Consider the following 14,717-nt stretch of genomic DNA (forward strand, 5'->3'; position numbering starts at 1 on the left):
TCGTCATGCGCCTCCTCCACGAGAAGCCCAGAGGGCAGCAACACAAGAATGGGCCTTTTCTGCAGTGGCTCCCTGTTTGTGGAATGCTCTCCCCAGGAAGGGTCATCTGGTGCAGAGGTCAGCAAACTTTTTCAGTTGAGGGCCGGTTCACTGTCCCTCAGATCTTGTGGGGGGCCAGACTATATTTTTTTGGGGGAAATGAACGAATTCCTATGCCCCACAAATAACTCAGAGATGCATTTTAAATAAAAACACACATTCTACTCATATAAAAACACGCTGATTCCTGGACCGTCCGCAAGCCAGATTTAGAAGGCGATTGGGCTGGATCCGGCCCCCAGGCCTTAGTTTGCCTACCCATGGTCTGGCACTTTCATTATACACCTTCAGGCGCCATGTGAAAACGTTCCTCTTCAACCAGGCCGTTGGCTGATTAACATCCGATATACTTTCAAATGTATCGTGAGAGGGGAGATTATTGGTTTGTTTTTTTATTGTATTTTTGTTATGTATTTTGCATTTTTTATATTATGGTTTTGTGGTGTAAACCACCCTGAGATCCACTCAGGTGAAGTGGAGTGACAGTAATCATATGATCATCACAGCATGCAACATTGTGTTGAAGCAAAAGCCTTGGGCAGTGCTAAGAACATCTCAGAATCCATTCCCCCATCCACCCTTGTGCCAATAGCACTGATATAGAAAAACCTGCTTTAGAGATCAAGGGAGACACTCAAGAACATGAACGAATTGCACCTTCGAATTATTTATGTAATATCCTAAGCAACCAGATGGTTCCTTAACCAATAAGAAAATGCTTGTGCCCTCAGCATAGCTTGTTTAAAGGCTCTGCAGCAGTGACTGCATCAAGCAATGTAGAGGGAGGCCTGGAGACACCATTTGTGTCTATCAGATTCTGTCTCTATTCAATATACAGTGGTACCTCTGGTTACGAACTTAATTTGTCCCGAAAGTCCGTTCTTAACCTGAAACTGTTCTTAACCTGAGGTACCACTTTAGCTAATGGGGCCTCCTGCTGCCACCGCGTGATTTCTGTTCTCATCCTGAGGTAAAGTTCTTAACCCGAGGTACTACTTCCAGGTTAGCGGAGTCAGTAACTCAAAGTGTTTGTAACCCAAGGTGTTTGTAACCCGAGGTGTTTGTAACCTGAGGTACCACTGTATTCCGAAGAGATTCAACTGGAGCAATAGACTGCAGGAGCAGCAATCTGACCTGAAAACGATCTGTTTGTCAATACTGCAGACATAAGCAGGAAGACACAAAGAGCACTGCAGATATTTGCCTTGTCGTGCCCTCCATCTGCAACCACTGCTGAATAGGACTGTCTAAAGCCCCAGACACCCTGTGTGCGGCTTGATTTCCAGGGCTGCCAAACACATGCATTTGTTTTGAACTTCTGCATACTAAATACCTGTGAAAGCCACACCCCTACTCTGAGATCCTTCCAAATATTTTGAAACTTCACGGTGAATCCTATGCCCCCCACACCCACATCCTTGTGCTTTGCATCCACCACTCTGATGGAAAAGAACTGCCAGCCCCAGACTGCATATTCACAACCCTCTCTTCACCCACAAGCATGCACTGCACAAGGGAGGAACAAGCCCTGACACTGGACTCCTCAGCCTCTGTAGGTGTGAGTTCAACCAGAAGATTAAAGGAGTAAGTGATCCTGCTAAGTGATCTTGAGTAATTGCTCCCAGACAGGAAGAGAGGATTGAAGCAATGACCTTCCAAATCCCAAACCACTGCCTTAACCAAAGAAGGAACCTATCTTTTCAAAAGCACGCAACAGCATTACACACAAACAAAAGCCCTTCCCCAATGCAGTGCAGGATTGAAAGAAGCTTATGCAGAGAAATAAACAGACTGTGCACCTCTCGGCTACTACACATTTCATCAGAGAACCTGCATATCAAGAGTGATTACACAACTGGCATGATTACACACCTAGTTGTGTGACTCACATTTACAACAGACATTAAAAAAAATAACACAGCGCGCCACTAAGATGCAGACTGGGCTATCTTCCATTTTGGTGGCCTTACAAAAAGCTAACTTCATTTTTTTTTAAAAAAAAGATATTTATTAGAATTTCCAATTTAATACAAAAAAGCCAACAGAAAACAAATAATGCACAAAAAATAACAAAAATGAGACAAAACAAATATAATTCCCATTACTTATTTCCATTACCTTGTTTCCCGGACCTCCTCTCACCTCCCCCTTTTGTATTCCAATTCAAATTATTAACTCAGCAAATCCTTATTGTAACTTAATATAACTTATTTTAGCTTGTTACTCAACCTTTGCATTACAGCTGGTAACCACTTAATTTCTGTCCAACATCATTCTAACATTCATTAATTTTACAATATTTCTGTAAGTAGTCTTTAAATTTCCTCCAGTCCTCTTCCGCCGACTCTTTTCCCTGGTCTCGGATTCTGCACAAAAAGCTAACTTCAGTCCAGTTCTAAAGTCGTTTCTCCTTTAGCCAACCCTAACCTGCTTTTATTTTTGTGCAATTAGTGCAGGACATCGTGGGAGAGGGATAAGAGGCTGTGTATGCACCATATATTTGTTGTTGTTTAGTCGTTTAGTCGTGTCCGACTCTTCGTGACCCCATGGACCAGAGAACGCCAGGCACCTCTGTCCTCCACTGCCTCCCGCAGTTTGGTCAAACTCATGCTGGTAACCTCGAAAACACTATCCAACCATCTCGTCCTCTGCCGTCCCCTTCTCCTTGTGCCCTCCATCTTTCCCAACATCAGGGTCTTCTCCAGGGAGTCTTCTCTTCTCATGAGGTGGCCAAAGTACTGGAGCCTCAGCTTCACAATCTGTCCTTCCAGTGAGCACTCAGGGTTGATTTCCTTCAGTATGGAGAGGTTTGATCTTCTTGCAGTCCATGGGACTCTCAAGAGTCTCCTCCAGCACCATAATTCAAAAGCATCAATTCTTCGGCGATCAGCCTTCTTTATGGTCCAGCTCTCACTTCCATACATCACTACTGGGAAAACCATAGCTTTAACTATACGAACCTTTGTTGGCAAGGTGATGTCTCTACTTCTCAAGATGCTGTCTAGGCCTGTCATTGCCCTTCTCCCAAGAAGCAGGCGTCTTTTAATTTCGTGGCTGCTGTCACCATCTGCAGTGATCATTGAGCCCAAGAAAGTAAAATCTCTCACTGCCTCCATTTCTTCCCCTTCTATTTGCCAGGAGGTGATGGGACCAGTGGCCATGATCTTCGTTTTTTTGATGTTGAGCTTCAGACCATATTTTGCGCTCTCCTCTTTCACCCTAATTAAAAGGTTCTTTAATTCCTCCTCACTTTCTGCCATCAAGGTTGTGTCATCTGCATATCTGAGGTTGTTGATATTTCTTCCGGCAATCTTAATTCCGGCTAGGCATTCATCCAGCCCAGCCTTTCGCATGATGAATTCTGCATATAAGTTAAATAAGCAGGGAGACAAAATACAGCCTTGTCGTACTCCTTTCCCAATTTTGAACCAATCAGTTGTTCCATATCCAGTTCTAACTGTAGCTTCTTGTCCCACATAGAGATTTCTCAGGAGACAGATGAGGTGATCTGGCACTCCCATTTCTTTAAGAACTTGCCATAGTTTGCCGTGGTCGACACAGTCAAAGGCTTTTGCATAGTCAATGAAGCAGAAGTAAATGTCTTTCTGGAACTCTCTAGCTTTCTCCATAATCCAGCGCATGTTTGCAATTTGGTCTCTGGTTCCTCTGCCTCTTCTAAATCCAGCTTGCACTTCTGGGAGTTCTCGGTCCACATACTGCTTGAGCCTTCCTTGTAGAATTTTAAGCATAACCTTGCTAGCGTGTGAAATGAGTGCAATTGTGCGATAGTTGGAGCATTCTTTGGCACTGCCCTTCTTTGGGATTGGGATGTAGACTGATCTTCTCCAATCTTCTGGCCACTGCTGAGTTTTCCAAACTTGCTGGCATATTGAGTGTAGCACCTTAACAGCATCATCTTTTAAAATTTTAAATAGTTCAGCTGGAATACCATCACTTCCACTGGCCTTGTTATTTGCAGTGCTTTCTAAGGCCCATTTGACTTCACTTTCCAGGATGTCTGGCTCAAGGTCACCAACCACACTACCTGGGGTATACGAGACATCCATTTCTTTCTGGTATAATTCCTCTGTGTATTCTTGCCACCTCTTCTTGATGTCTTCTGCTTCTGTTAGGTCCTTTCCACTTTTGTCCTTTATTATGGAAATCTTTGTATGAAATGTTCCTTTCATATCTCCAATTTTCTTGAACAGATCTCTGGTTCTTCCCATTCTATTGCTTTCCTCTATTTCTTTGCATTGCTTGTTTAAGAAGGTCTTCTTGTCTCTCCTTGCTATTCTTTGGAAATCTGCATTCAATTTCCTGTATTTTTCACCATCTCCCTCGCATTTTGCTTGCCTTCTCTCCCCCGCTATTTGTAAGGCTTCATTGGACAGCCACTTTGCTTTCTTGCATTTCCTTTTCATTGGGATGGTTTTTGTTGCTGCCTCCTGTATAATGTTACGAGCCTCCATCCATAGTTCTTCAGGCATTCTGTCCACCAAATCTAAATCCTTAAACCTGTTCCTCACTTCCACTGTGTATTCATAAGGGATTTGACTTAGATTGTATCTTACCAGCCCAGTGGTTTTTCCTACTTTCTTCAGTTTAAGCTTGAATTTTGCTATAAGAAGCTGATGATCTGAGCCACAGTCAGCTCCAGGTCTTGTTTTTGCTGACTGTATAGAGCTTCTCCATCTTTGGCTGCAGAGAATATAATCAATCTGATTTCGATGCTGCCCATCTGGTGATGTCCATGTGTAGAGTCGTCTCTTGTGTTGTTGGAAAAGCATGTTTGTGATAACCAGCTTGTTCTCTTGACAGAACTCTATTAGCCTTTGCCCTGCTTCGTTTTGATCTCCAAGGCCAAACTTGCCAGTTGTTCCTTTTATCTCTTGACTCCCTACTTTAGTATTCCAATCCCCTATAATGAGAAGAACATCCTTCTTTGGTGTCACTTCTATAAGGTCTTGTAAGTCTTCATAGAATTGGTCAATTTCAGTTTCTTCAGCACAAGTAGTTGGTGCATAAACTTGGATTACTGTGATGTTAAAAGGTCTGCCTTGGATTCGTATCGAGATCATTCTATCATTTTTGAGATTGCATCCCAGTACAGCTTTCGCCACTCTTTTGTTGACTATGAGGGCCACTCCATTTCTTTTACGGGTTTCTTGCCCACAGTAGTAGATATGATGGTCATCCGAACTGAATTCACCCATTCCCGTCCATTTTAGTTCACTGATGCCCAGGATGTCAATATTTATTCTTGCCATCTCATTTTTGACCACCTCCAACTTACCCAGGTTCATGGTTCTTACATTCCAGGTTCCTATGCAATATTTTTCTTTACAGCATTGGACTTTCCTTTCGCTTCCAGGCATATCCGCAACTGAGCGTCCTTTCGGCTTTGGCCCAGCCGCTTCATCAGCTCTGGATCTACTTGTACTTGCCCTCCGCTCTTCCCCAGTAGCATGTTGGACGCCTTCCGACCTGAGGGGCTCATCTTCCAGCGTCATATCTTTTATATGCCTGTTGTCTTTGTCCATGGAGTTTTGCACATTATTTCCCCCAAAGAATTCTGGGAACTTTATGCCTCACACAGCTATCATACCCAGTACCCATATCAAACTACAGTTCCCAGAACACTTTGGGGGGAATAATCAGCTTCAAATGCACTGGGTGAGCAGAGTTTAAGTTAAAAGGTTACAGAGTCTGTGGCAATCCAGAGGGCAAAGAAACAGCTCTTAAAAAAAAGTTTAGCACCCATTGCTCATTCTAGGATTGCTGGTGCAACCATAGTCTAGATCAGGGGTTAGGGAACCTGTGGCCCTTGCAGTGTTGTTGGACTCCAACTTTCAGCAGCCCCAGCCAACTTGGACAACATGGACAGGAGCTGTCATTCATCAACATCTGGAGGACCACAGGTTCCTCGCCCCTGATTTAAGGGGGAATGCAACACCACTTTCCAGGGCAGAAGAAACCACCAACAGGACCTCTGTCTTGCCTAGACTGAGCTTCAGTTTAGCTACCATTTCTTCACTAAACCTATCCAGAGCTCGATTTCAGTTTTGCAAAAACAAACATCCAAATCCTTCTCTCTGTTATCGCTCGGAAATTCACCACCCAAACTTGTTTGCCAGCCTGCCTGAGCTTTATTCCCCATCTAACAGATTACAAACTTGTTCTGGGACTGTATTACAAAATATTACATCTTTAGTTTACCCATGTTATGAAGAAGGAGATCTTGCACATTAAAAATCAGGTCCTCACTCTAAAGAAAGCAGGCGCAGCTAGATGAAGGAAGCATTTTCCTTTTTGCACTTTCTCCTCATCCCAAAATGTTAACATCTGCTAGAAGAAAAAGCAACTGTCAAGGTTCTGCAGTCCTTATCTACAGCTCTTGGTTAGTGATTATAACCATCACAGACAATACACTTCTCTGTTGAGTGGTAGGAAGGAATGACGGAAGACTGACCACTGACTCTAGACCAAGGACATCATCATGAATCACAGTGATTAGCAGGCTTTCAGTTGACAATTTCACAAGATCTGGCGATAAGAGATGCCAAAACACCCATGTGACAGTGAGGTGAAGGAGAATTAGGGTGCTTCAGGAGGGGGGATGCGCAATAACACAGTAAACATATTCTTCTGCTATTGCAGTGGGTTGTTTTTAAAAAGCATATAGGGTAAATCCAGGTTAAAAGCAGGGTAAATCCAGGTTAAAAGCAGGGTGAGGAATACAGGCTGGTATTTCGATACCACCCATATTGCATGGAAGCTGCAAAAAAAAAAAAAAAACAAAATTGCAACCATGAGGAGTATCCATTTCACAATGGTTGGAAGACCCTTTGTGCAATGTTACTTCCTTACTGGAACAAACCCTGAGGTGCTAGGAGCAATCTGAATGCAAAGCATTCTGGTCTGACCTAGGAAGACATTTAAAAGAGTGCTAAAAGGCATAATTAATTATTAATCCTTGGGCAACGAAAGCAAAACAGAACAGGTGGCACAGTATGGTGCTGGAGACTTTGCACTGTAAACTGCACCTGCCTACCATTTCCTTCCGACATTTTGCACTAGATTGCAATTCCAAATATCACGTTTCCCTAGTGTCCTGTTCAGCCAATCATACTTAGGAAAATTGCATTCTTTCCCAGACTGGAATCATGCTATTCATGAATACACCAAGTAGAATAGAATGGGGATCCACATATATTAACTGGTGCCCGTTAGATATTTTTTTGTCATAATTCGTGATCAACAACACACCCCTTCCTCCCATGCCCACACCACTTTATGAATTGTTACAAACATTGAAATATGAAGCAAATGGTCCCCACAACCTTATCCGCCTGCAGCAATGTCCTTATTTTATTTTAAGTTTTCAAAAAAAAGTGTTCACATCCCCAGCACTCTTCCCTGGTGACTGCAATGAGTATCAAGCTGGCAATATCAAGGAACATACCAGGAGAGGGGGACACTGCATTTATGTAATTTCCAAGGACCACAGAATCATACATTCTCCATCTCTTCACACCTGGTACTGCACTGGTGCCCCATAAGAGGCCTCAGAAAGGTCACTTCAGCTCTGCTAATGCAGCAAAAACAAGGCAAGAGGCAGCAGTTACAAGTTCCCAGTCTCTGCAGCCACAGCAGGCACTGTGATTCTCTAGCTTTTTGCTAGAGCACTCCATTGTCCCTCAAGACAGCAGACAGATGCCAACATAGTGTACACACATGACTCAATAACACTAGTGGTGTTCACCCCATTCCATCAATGATACACAGTCAGATATATGAATGCCAATGTCTAGATCACACCAAGAAAGTCAACCGACATTATATGACAACTTAATGCAGATGCAATAAGGCAGGCTCCAGATGTTTTGGACTACAACTCTGATCAGCCTCAGCCAGCACAGCAATTCCGGCTGGGGCTGGTGGGAGCAGTAGCCCTAAACATCTGAAGGGCAAAGCTGCAATAAGCACATGCTGGATGAAAGCAAAACTTAAGATCTTTAAGGATTTCCCATGCAATCAGTGAAAGCATCACACCAACTTAATTTAGCCATAATGTGAAATGTAAAGAAAGCCTTTCAGCATTATCGATGGGACAGTATGTGTTGATAATTGTGGAGGGAGAATAGCCAGGGAGAATGTGTTGATGCTGCAGAAAACATTGGATATATAGGTAACAAAAGGATGGTTTGCACACACATTGGAAAGCAGTTGAGGAAATGGCAGGGCTTCATTGCAAGTTACTTGTCACTTAAAAAAAAAAAGCCTGGATGAGCCCTGCACATTGGATTTGTACAGTGCTGAAAAATAAAGTCTTTCAGAATAAAGAAGTCACAAGAAGAAGGGTAGAAGTTTCTGGAGGAGCAGGTTGGTCTGTATGTCACAGATTATCCAGTAGGGCAGGCTTAGGATACTTATTGCTTATGCAATCATGCTTTGCATGAGACTCGCAACAGTTAAAAGGGCATGAGCTAAAGGGAAACAAATAGAACATTCTGAACTTTCCTCATCTACCCCTCATACTTTCTGAACCTTTAGGCTTTTTCTCATATTTCCTGCCAGATAATAACTGACAAAAATGTTGAACTTTTGCTGGGTTTCCCTCCCAGTTCATTTAGCGAGCCAATCTGGTCACAACAGAACTGATGCACACAAACCATCATGCTAAACCAGGCTTCCTCAACATCAGCCCTCCAGATGTTTTTGGCCTACAACTCCCATGATCCCTAGCTAGCAGGACCAGTGGTCAGGAATGATGGGGATTGTAGTCTCAAAACATCTGGATGGCTGAGGTTGAGGAAGCCTGTGCTAAACCATAGTTCGGTGTGACATGCACAAACTTGAACTAGCTGCAGCATGATTTGTGTTTGCATGCTTCTCTCCTGCTCCTGCACAGTCAGGAGTAATTCAGAAACATTAGTTTGCCATTTTGTCCATATTGGCAAACTGAGGTTAACATTAACTATGGGTTGTTTAAAACAAGCCACCTTGTTTAGGGCGACATGTGAGCACGCATACCGCCTTCCTTCCTTTTTTATTTATTATGTGGAAATGAAGTGCATTCATTTATATGTTCTCATAATATAAACACAAAAGAAAATTACTTACAAAAGATGTAGCAAGCTTTCAGTGTAAGAACAGAAAGGACAACCTCTAGAGTTCAGAACCCACTGAAAACTTCTAGTGCTGCTGGTTCAACTAAAGAACAACCTACAGCTCAATTGAGTAAGCTCAACGACTGAAATCCTGGAAGTCTAGCTCTGGAACCAAACTTTTGGATTTTTGCTCTCCTCCAGAGGACACTTTTCACATGCTGTTTACTTCTGCTGTGAAAGACCCTCAAGACCACTCTAATGCTCATTCTGTCCTTAATGAAAAAGCCAGCAACATGGGACAGGCTTGTACAACATGCCTCCCCAGGGAACTGAGCTACACTCTGTATTGTAATGAACAACATCAAGGACTCAACAGACACACTCTTTTCCTTTCGAGTCAGCAAGGAGTTGCACTTAATTGTTTTTTTCCTGCAAGAGAATTAGGCTGCTGTGACAGTTAAGCAATTAGAGGTACAGGTGGTGTGAGTAAGAACTAGAGAGAGCCCTACAGCCATCCCTTTTTGCCGTCTGCACATCTGCTGCAGCAAAAGACATGCCACCTGGTTGCTAAAAAAGAAAGGGGCCAATCTGGATTACTACTTGGGAGCCAGCAGCATCCGCAATTTGCATTCATATTTCAGCATTGCATTTTATCAGCACACACACACACACAAGCAGTTCTCTCTGCTTATTCTGTGGAGGTGGCTTATAGGAGGCCTTACACACCAATCTCCCTTTCATAGTCATGCATCACTAACCAGCTACAAGTAGGTATACAACACAGAAAGAAGTTTTATGGTCCTTCTCCCCTTCACCTTCCAACACCTAGGAGAGCAACATTTCCTGTTTTCAGCAAAGCGCCTAGTAGATGGAAGATAAGCTTAACTTCGTTTCAGCAATTAAAATTGCCTAAGCCAAGGAGGAAGTAAGCATGAGAACCAGGAAGTGTAAACTCTGTTAGTCAAGGTGCTGCAGTTATTATCAAGCCTGCCAAGCACACGTAGGTGCTAAAGGGTGCAGATAGCACATGCACATTATCTGCACAAATTTAGATGTCCCCTAGTTTTATTAAACATAAGGCACCTGCAATGGGGCAAAAGGGGTGGGAGGTTTTGGTTTCGGATGGTCATAAGGCTCAATGAAGGAATAGGGCACGAAGCCCAACAGTTGCATCTTCTCTCATTGTTGGGAAAATTTAAAATTACACTCCTTGTCTCCAAATTGAGGATGAATGAACTTGGTCACAGGGTTGTCAGTAAGATTGCAGGTGCAGGATAGGCAGAAATTCAGCTGGCAACTTTTTCAGGTGTGGAGATGCAGTTAATACCATTTGCCCCGATAGCAAAAGGTGTAGGCAAGATGTTGGCAAGGGTTAATTTGCTGGAGGCAAGTGCTAATTTGTAGAATTAAAAAAAATGTAAGACTTAAGTCAGTTTGAAAGCCACAGTGTGAATTAACAGCCTTGCTACTAACCCGAGATGCGCAAAGTGCCCATTCTCCACCACCGCCAATGCAGACTCGCACTCTTCGTATTACTTCGGGACTGAAAAAACGAGGACCCGAGCCCTTTCCAACAGTCGTAAAAAGTAAGGCGATACAAAGACGTCATCTTACACAACATACTCAAGCCAGCTGGAGCTCTCAAAGAACCCCTCCCATTCCCTAGGCACGTGGTCTAGAAAGCCGAGCCCGTAATCCAACCAACAGGGATGGTCCAAGGCTCCAAGCCCTCAATCATCCACGCCGCAGGATCCAAGAGGATCCCTTGCGAGGTCGCAGAGAATGCTGGGGCGCAGCTCGCAGATCACGCACTTTTATTGGGCGCCTCTACGGCTACCCTTGCCCCGCCCATCAACCATCAGCCCGCAGTCCTACCCGTCCCCATTGTGATGGGTACCTCTTCCGAGCCCCCAGGGGCTAAGATTCCCCCACACTTTTAATGGGGTACACCCACGCCCTAATATCTCCTGGTTAGTCTCTGCTGCTCTGGAAGCCAAGGGGGGCGGGGACCCCCTCCCAGATCAAAGTTTTAAGCTGCAAGCGGCTCTGTCCTCCCCAAAGCTCCGACCGCAGGGGCGTCCCTCTCTTTTGAGCTCCTTGTCCCACGCGTAAGGTCGCTTCTCAAAGCCGTTTCCCGCATCCTCTACCTTTCGCGCCCACGGCTCAGCGCATACCCAAAAAGGGCCTAGTTATGACTGGCCGCGGAGGGAGGAAGAAGAGAACAGGGCAGCCGCGCACTCTGTACATGCTCAGAGGGACCCCGGCTTTGCCATTGGCTCTCGCGTTCCAAGGCTGAGCCGCGGCTGCTTGCCACGAACACGCGCGTTTAGACCGACCCGTCGAGCCTTGGCACCCGAGGCGCACGGCAATTCCTTTCTCCCTGCCTTGCCGTTGAGCCAAGCGCGCAGCGATAGCGCCGGTCTCTGGGCTACCGAGCACGCAGCCCGGCTGGCAATCGAGGGCGCCCCTCGGCTCCGTCGCCACTTTACCTCCTCCTTCCCGGTTGCGCTCCGCTTCTTCCGCCGCCGGGGCTCCTCGGCTTCTCCCCGCTAGGAGTGGCTTGTGCTTAGGCTGCTGGAAGATACACCCCTCCCCAGCAGAGACTGCTCCCCCCCTTCGCTGCCTTTTTGGATCGGAAAACGCGGCTCAACTGCTCCCTCGGCTCCGCAGGGCGGAGGAGAGGGGACGGCAGCATCGCGCGCTCGGGCTGCGAGTCTGCCGGAGCCACATAGCCCGGAGGCGGAGCTTCTTGCCCGGGCACTTTAAAAACTCCTTGTGCAACCTGAAGACGACTGCAGCAGCAAGGGAGATAATAATCCCAAAGCGAGGGTATTATGACCCTTCACAGGGTTGGTGGTTTTTTTTTTGGAAAAACAAATAAATGCGCGAATGCTTAGTGTGGGATCCGTTTACAAATGCTGACATAAAGCACAGAGGGGCCTAGGATGTGCGATGTAACTATTATTTTATTTTATTTTGCCGCGCAGCCGTCACACATGTCGAGTTAAAAGTGAAGCCCGCTTGGCCTCACGTGTTGCCCATGCGCGCTGCTCCCACCGGAAACGAGTTGCCCCCAAAACGCTCTGCCGGTGCAACGTTTTTCATATCCTACCTTTCTTTCACGGTCCTCAAGCCAGCATGCAAAGGACTCCCAGGAAGCTTCCCGGACAGGCACCGTCGGGATCCCAGATCGGCTTAGCTTCAGCGAGGGTGTTTCATCCTGTGCCCTCCGACTTTATCCGGGACCGGTGGTCTGGGACAGGAAATTCAGCGTCACTTGTGACCAGAGAGCAGGGAGGGGAGAAATTCCTTTAAGCGTTACTTGCCCTTTCCTTAGGGCTGATTCATACATGTGTGGTGGCTGCACAGGAAATGCTATCCTGATCCACTGGATGTGGATGCATGAAGTGACAGCCCACCTCGATTTCACCACACACAGCCTTTTGCTCATCTGTGGTGATGCTTGAGAATTGCAGGGCCTGGGTGTTCGCATGTGCTAGTACTGCGCAATGAAACACATGCATACACAGTGTGTTGGTTGTGTTGCCACAATCAAAATACAATAGGATATTTATGATCATAAATAGCTTTGAAAAGAAAATAAAGCACCTCTGTTTTCTGTAGTGCAGGGGTGGCTTAAGTCATTTTCTGCCTGAGGCAAAGGACATGGTAGTGCCCTCACTGTTCCGGGTACATAAGTCAACAGGACAGCTGAATAATATTTCAACGATGGCAATGGCCTCCACCAGGAGGCAGCAGGCTAACTATGGGGGTGCCATGGTACGGCTGGCCCTACTGTGGTGCAAAATGCTACAAGAACATTCAGTTCATAACGTTACAACAAGAACAGGCACCCCATGAAATTAACATGCTATTTAAAAATATAGTTGTAGGTTCACCTGCGTCATCTGCCGCTTTCAGCATCAACTTCGTTTGCTGCAAATGCCCCTCTCTTCTCACATCTTCATATTCCTTTTGGTTATCTGCTCGTTCTCTGCCTGAAGGCTACATTTAGATGGTGGTTTCCTGTCTCGCTGATTTAGTGCCCGACCAGAGGCAGAGGGGAAGTACAGCAAGGAGGGAAGAGGTACCAACTAGCTTGAAGGCTGTATATTTCAGTTCCTGTTTTGTTGAATTGTGTCAGCACCTGCAACAATCTTTTAAGCTCCCAATCTGCCATTTGGACTAACAGCACTCGGCACCAGGGGACAGTCCCCTTAGCCCAGTGGCTCTCAGAGGATGTGGCACGCCAACCTGGTGTGGCAGGAGAGGACGGCAAGTGTGGCAGGAAGATTCAAGGACAATCAATATTTTATTTTAGGAATGATTTAGTAGCTATATTCAGTAGCAGTATGATTATGCAGCTGCATTGTTTTATAATTTCTGGATGTCCCATGAACATATTATAAAATTGTTGTATTCTGTGTTCAACTAGGAGTTGTTTCTTTTTGTTTTCCAATAAAAAATTCAGTGCGGCATGAACAAATTTTCATTCCAAAAGTGTGGCCTAGAGAAAAAAGTCTGACCACCACTGCCTTAGCCCTTGCTGCTGCCAGGTGTGCCGAATTCAGATTGCAGCACCTGAAAACCCCTCTGGCCAGAAGTACAGGCAGGTCTTCTGTGATTCTTTAGCTGCAATTCCTGCATTGCAGTGAGTTGAACTAGAGGGCCCTTGGGATCCCTTTCCAATTCTGTGATCATCTCTTTTTCTAGTTGGCCATGTTTGGCCCTAGAAAAGATTTTCAGTCTGTTAACTTTGCTTTTCAATTGCTGTAGCTCTGGTGAAAGAGGGACGCGGGTGGTGCTGTCGGTTAAACCACAGAGCCTAGGGCTTGCCGATCAGAAGGTCAACGGTTCGAATCCCTGCGATGGGGTGAGCTCCCGTTGCTCGGTCCCTGCTCCTGCCAACCTAGCAGTTCGAAAGCACGTCAAAGTGCAAGTAGATAAATAGGTACCACTCCAGTGGGAAAGTAAACGGCATTTCCGTGCGCTGCTCTGGTTCGCCAGAAGCGGCTTAGTCATGCTGGCCACATGACCCGGAAGCTGTACACCGGCTCCCTTGGCCAATAAAGCGAGATGAGCGCTGCAACCCGAGTCGGTCACGACTGGACCTAACAGTAAGGGTCCCTTTACCTTTACCTCTGGTAAAAGCATCTGCTTAGTATGCAGAAGGTCCAAGCTTCTCTCCTGGTAGGCTTGGGGATGTTCCTTGTACGAAAACCCTGGAAAGCTGCTCCCAGTCAGTGTACACAGTACTGAGCTGGTTGGAGGAGTTTCCTAAGAGGCACACAACCTTTGGGCACGGGACTGTTCTGGGTGGAGTGATAATCGTTCCCTCTGTATACAAAACTTGGTGAGCATTGTTGATAGTGTGTGTGTGTGTGTGTGTGTGTGTGTGTGAGAGAGAGAGAGAGAGAGAGAGAGAGAGAGAGAGAGAGAGAGAGAGAGTGTCTCTAACAGTCATGCTTTTGAGCCTCCACCACCCACGGTCCCAATTGCAGCTGA

General features: G+C 45.6%; 1 protein-coding gene across 6 annotated transcripts in view; it reads right to left on the reverse strand.

The window, feature by feature from the left end:
- The window catches only part of MICAL1 (microtubule associated monooxygenase, calponin and LIM domain containing 1), a 47,446-nt gene extending 34,234 nt beyond the window's left edge, over positions 1–13,212 (reverse strand). Inside the window, exons 1-2 of one of the 6 annotated variants that reach the window (XM_083744930.1) lie at positions 13,112–13,212; positions 12,325–12,714 (exon numbers count right to left, since the gene is read on the reverse strand). The gene's annotated coding sequence lies outside the window, so the exon portion shown is untranslated. Of the gene's footprint in view, positions 1–10,685; positions 10,828–11,701; positions 12,225–12,324; positions 12,794–13,111 lie in introns of those variants that run through there. The other 5 variants (XM_083744928.1, XR_014565770.1, XM_083744929.1 and 2 more) reach the window with 5 other exon arrangements.
- Between the last annotated feature and the right edge of the window lie 1,505 nt (positions 13,213–14,717).

The sequence above is a fragment of the Podarcis gaigeae genome (genome assembly GCF_964106915.1).
Source record: "Podarcis gaigeae genome assembly, chromosome: 6".
NCBI lineage: Eukaryota > Metazoa > Chordata > Lepidosauria > Squamata > Lacertidae > Podarcis > Podarcis gaigeae.